The sequence below is a fragment of the Garra rufa genome, unplaced genomic scaffold, assembly GCF_049309525.1.
Source record: "Garra rufa unplaced genomic scaffold, GarRuf1.0 hap1_unplaced_003, whole genome shotgun sequence".
NCBI lineage: Eukaryota > Metazoa > Chordata > Actinopteri > Cypriniformes > Cyprinidae > Garra > Garra rufa.
The window spans coordinates 5,127,014-5,132,298 of NW_027394278.1; the positions used below are offsets into that span (position 1 = coordinate 5,127,014).

Consider the following 5,285-nt stretch of genomic DNA (forward strand, 5'->3'; position numbering starts at 1 on the left):
CATCCAGAAGACGTCCTCACAGGAGCCAGAATGAAAGTTTTTTATACGTCTTTTCTGGACATTGTATAGACGTACATTAAAGACGTACTACAGACGTAATTTATAGACATCCAGAAGACGTCCTCACAGGAGCCAGAATGAAAGTTTTTTATACGTCTTTTCCGGACGTTGTATAGATGTAAATTAAAGACGTACTACAGACGTAATTTATAGACATCCCGAAGACGTCCTCACAGGAGTCAGAATGAAAGTTTTTTATACGTCTTTTCCGGACGTTGTATAGACGTAAATTAAAGACGTACTACAGACGTAATTTATAGACATCCAGAAGACGTCCTCACAGGAGCCAGAATGAAAGTTTTTTATACGTCTTTTCCGGACGTTGTATAGACGTAAATTAAAGACGTACTACAGACGTAATTTATAGACATCCAGAAGACGTCCTCACAGGAGCCAGAATGAAAGTTTTTTATACGTCTTTTCCGGACGTTGTATAGATGTAAATTAAAGACGTACTACAGACGTAATTTACAGACATCCAGAAGACGTCCTCACAGGAGCCAGAATGTAAGTTTTTTTATACGTCTTTTCCGGACGTTGTATAGACGTAAATTAAAGACGTGCTACAGACGTAATTTATAGACATCCAGAAGACATCCTCACAGGAGCCAGAATGAAAGTTTTTTATACGTCTTTTCCAGACATTGTATAGACGTACATTAAAGACGTACTACAGACGTAATTTATAGACATCCAGAAGACGTCCTCACAGGAGCCAGAATGAAAGTTTTTTATACGTCTTTTCTGGACATGGTATAGGCGTAAATTAAAGACGTGCTACAGATGTAACCCAGCAAGCAATTTTGCGTTTAAAAGACGTCTATAAGCCGTTCAAACAGCCCTGACGTCTAGGCTAAAACAAGGCAAACCGTGGGCTGTCAGTGAAAATTTAATAGACGTCTAAACAAAGCCCAAAAATAGATTAGTCATCAAATAGACAGCTAATAAATGCCTACATACATACATCTAATAGACAACAAAATGGCAATCCATCCAAACAAATTAAATATAGTTTTTATTAATAAAAATATATATTTAAACAATTTTAAGACAATACAAAATGATATTTTTTTAATGCAGAATAAAATATTATACATACAATACACTTAAATATAAATATTATGACAAAAAATATGGATTTTTTTACAATAAAATTAAACTATAAAAGTGATTGTTTTTAGTAACTCATAAAAATTTAAAAGAAATAAATCTATTGCAAAACAAGAGCATGTTGCCACACTTAACATTAACACATTACAGATAAATGACAACATAAAAAAAGAACCTTACTTATTTAACAAAATAACCATCTATGAACTTTGATGTTGAATAATTGTAATTGTTAAATAAATGTTTAAAATGCATTCCTACTGCATTCCTCAAGTCTCTGTTGCTCCCAGGAAGTTGGTCATCACAGCATCTGCCAAATAAGAAAAAAAATTGCATAAGGAAAGCTTTTTTGACACTGTTTTATTTTAATTACACTAATTGTAACAGGGAGTCTTTCTCTTTTGCTTGGATACTAAAAACAAAAAACGAGATATATATTTTGTATCACCATTCTGTGTGTAAAAATAGAAAGAAGCTCTCTGTTAAATGTTGTGTGTTGTATATACATACCTGTAATGACCGAGAACAGTGCAGTCTTTTAGAATGCCTCCTTCTGCAGCGGACCATCCCCCTTCATGTTGAATTTGGGCATGAGGGAATTTTTTAAAACCCTAAAATATAATACAGATTGAGGTGGTTAAGAATGATAGATTTCTGAGTGACGTACAGTATAGGCGTGATAGATCACACACGGCCTGGGTGAACATTCTCAGGACAGTAGAATGTTCCGGTGGATCAGAGGTAAATAATAATATAAATACAGTTCAGTTTTTTGCTCAGACAGATAGTTTTATGTCTTAAAGGGATAGTTCACCCAAAAATGAAAATGTGATGTTTATCAGCTTAACCCCAGGGCATCCAAGATGTAGGTGACTTTGTTTGCAGCCTGTCATATAATGGCAGTGGATGGGCACCAAACCTTTAAAAGTAATTTAAAAAAAAATGCACAGACAAATCCAAATTACACCCTGCGGCTCTTGATGATAGATTGATGTCCTAAGAGATGAAACGATTATTTTATTATGAGAAACTGAACCGTATTTATATCATTTTTTACCTTTGATACACAGCCACATCCAACTGTCCTGAGCACAAGCTCATCATCCGGCTCGTTACATGTGTACGTGCTCTGGCGTAGTATATGCAAAACGCCGGAAACGATCTGTCGCATGTGTACGACATGAGAGATTGTGGGTATAGCGGCTATTGAAAATAGTAATTACTTGTGCTTATCCTGATTGTTCAAACAAATTTAAAGCTAAAAATTACCTTTGCTTGTGCAAACTCTCCGGGACTGTTGACTGTTCACCGATTTCCCCTAACAGCGTTTGCAAATACTATGCCAGAGCACGTACACATGTAACGAACCGGATGATGAGCTTGCGCTCAGGACAGATAGACATTGCTGTGTATCAAAGGTAAAAAAAAAATATATAAATACTGTTCAGTTTCTCACAAAAAAACGATCATTTCATGTCTTAGGACATCAGTGTATGGTCACAAGCCACAGGGTGTAATTTTGGATTTGTCTTTGCATGTTTTTTTTTTGTTTGTTTGTTTGTTTTACTTTTAAAGGTTTGGTGCCCATCCACTGTAATTATATGGCTGACAGATTGCAATGGTTTGAGTAAAAAAAACCTTTGAGTTCTACTGAAGAAACAAAGTCACCTAAATCTTGGATGCCCTGTGGGTAAGCAGATAAACATCAAACTTTCATTTTTGGTCAACTATCCCTTTAAGATCTCAATGTATCGTCATGAGCTGTAGGGTTTAATTTGGTTTTGTTTGTGTATGTTTTTTTTACTCTTAAAGATTTGGTAACCACTGCATCTCTTCAAATTTATATACCTACTTTTTCAAAATAATGTAAAAGTTAAAGTTAATACATTTTCAACCTGTATTTGACCTAGCATTTACTGAAAGCTTCGAATATTAAACCGGAAATAAATTGGAAACAATTAGAAGCAGCAGCAACTATACATTTGTGCTTACAGTGCAGACAGTCACTCGTGCATTCTAGACATCCTCTGTACTCCTCCGTCCCTTGTCCCAAGTTTGAGAGATCCTCATCAGCTTCTTGCCAATCAGTGCAGCCTTCTTAAGAACCTCTGCAAAACAAATTTGTTTAAATATACTGAATATGCAAGATCACATTACAAATAGCACTTTTGTGCTTGACTGAATTAGGGTAATGCTTAAAATGAAAATGAAAATAATTTTGTCAGAAAGATGACATAAAATAAGGAAACTGCCCTCACCTACAGAAAGGAAAACAACAGAGTAAAAAACAAGCTCTACAGATTCTATTCCAATAGATAGATTTTCTAGAATGTGTGTAGTAAATGTTAAAAAAATGTACTTACATGTTAAAACAACATATTAAAGAAAAACAACTATTACTCAGGATAATACTAAAAATAATAATTATAATTATTTTAAATTGTCATAGATTGGCAATGAACATTGGAGTGTCACTGGAGGGACATTAGGGAAATTAATAGAGAAATACTCTTTATTCATTCAAACAAATCTATTTTAATTTTTATTGATAAAGTCAATTTATGAAGCATGAATATGCAATGTGTTTTAAATGACCACTCCAATTATTGATATGAGTTAACCATTCATAAAATAATAATAACAATAATAATAATAATGTTTTTGTTTTGTTTTTTCTCAAGACTTTGTCACTATTAGGCAGATTCTTGCATTTAGATTCTGTCCATGGATGGAATGGACCAACAAAATAATGTTTAAAGTATTTTTAATATTATGATCATGATCCCTCCATTTTATTATTATTAATATTATTAATGCTGGTGCATTTAAAATAGTAAACATCAATTCATAAGTTTCCAGTGTGGATCTACTTAAGCTTCACAGTTTTAATAACATAAGTTAGAGCTGATAAAAAAACAAAGGGTAATTACCCTGATAGGTTAGAGCTGTTAGTTAAACTAAAATACTAAAACTAAATAAACTGAGATTGAACTAATATATAATAATACTAATACTACTACTACTACTAATAATAATAATAATAATAAAATAACATGCAATTGTAGGTTCTGGCAAATTCATTTTTAGAGTCAATTTAGGATTTAAGTCATCACACTTAATTCAGAATCCTAACTGCACACTGTAGTAAGTATATTTAAATAGTACATTTTAAAAGTAAATTAAAAAGTAAATTGTATTTAATTATGTCAAATCCAAACTCTTAACATTGCAAAATGTTAATAAATCCATACCAGAAGTTATAGTGGAGTGTAGCAGACACAGAAGAGCCCTCCACCATATTGTAGTAATCAGCTGAATCCTCAGTCAGTCTGGGGTGGGCTGATAAGTCCTTAAAAATAAAGATTTTATTTTTTTAATTATTTTAAACTCTTAGACAAAATGTTTTTAAATTGTACCCACATTTGCCACTATAAATCATTCAGATTAACAGTCAGCTTTGAGACTGTTAGTTATTATATAATTAAAAATGTAAGAAATGCCTAACTCATGGCAATCCAAAAAGAAAAGTGTAAATCCCCACAAAAGACACTGGATTCACAACAATAGTCTCTTTTTATAAATGTATCATAACAAGGTAAACACAATTGTAGCTTGAAAGTTAGTGGACCCAAATCAAACCAAACATCTAATAATTTTACCTGCAGCTGCATTTATCCAGTTATGACCCATCTGAGGCTCATGAAGGACTTTCTCATATAATTTTTTCTAGTGAAATAAATAAAGGACTGATGATGGTAGCATGTCCTCCATCTTTATGTTACCTCAGATGAAGAAAGACAAAAGAATAAGAAAGTTACTCATATTGATAATCAGTGGGGCAAATGTCTTACAAATGTATTTTTGATTATGAGAAGAACCATTTAACCTTTTTACTACATATTTTAATCCCATGTAAGATCTTGAATCAAAGATTAAAAATTATCTTATTGGTAGCAGTTTGTGTTTTTATAGTTAGATTCCTGTTTCCGAGCTTTAATAACACAATATCAGGGGCTACAAATTCGTGCTAATATGCTAATCGCGATTAGCATCTAACATCTTTGATGAAGCAGTACACACAGATGCAGTCAGTGCCTCTGTTACCTCATCATGCG

General features: G+C 32.9%; 1 long non-coding RNA gene across 1 annotated transcript; it reads right to left on the bottom strand.

Annotated features, from left to right (window-relative positions):
• Positions 1–1,154: 1,154 nt before the first annotated feature.
• On the bottom strand, positions 1,155–5,056 carry LOC141309790 (uncharacterized). Its single transcript, XR_012347339.1, has 5 exons — positions 4,830–5,056; positions 4,422–4,519; positions 3,163–3,278; positions 1,681–1,781; positions 1,155–1,480 (listed from the first exon to the last, which is right to left on the bottom strand). It is a non-coding gene; the product is annotated as an uncharacterized lncRNA (long non-coding RNA).
• Positions 5,057–5,285: the final 229 nt, after the last annotated feature.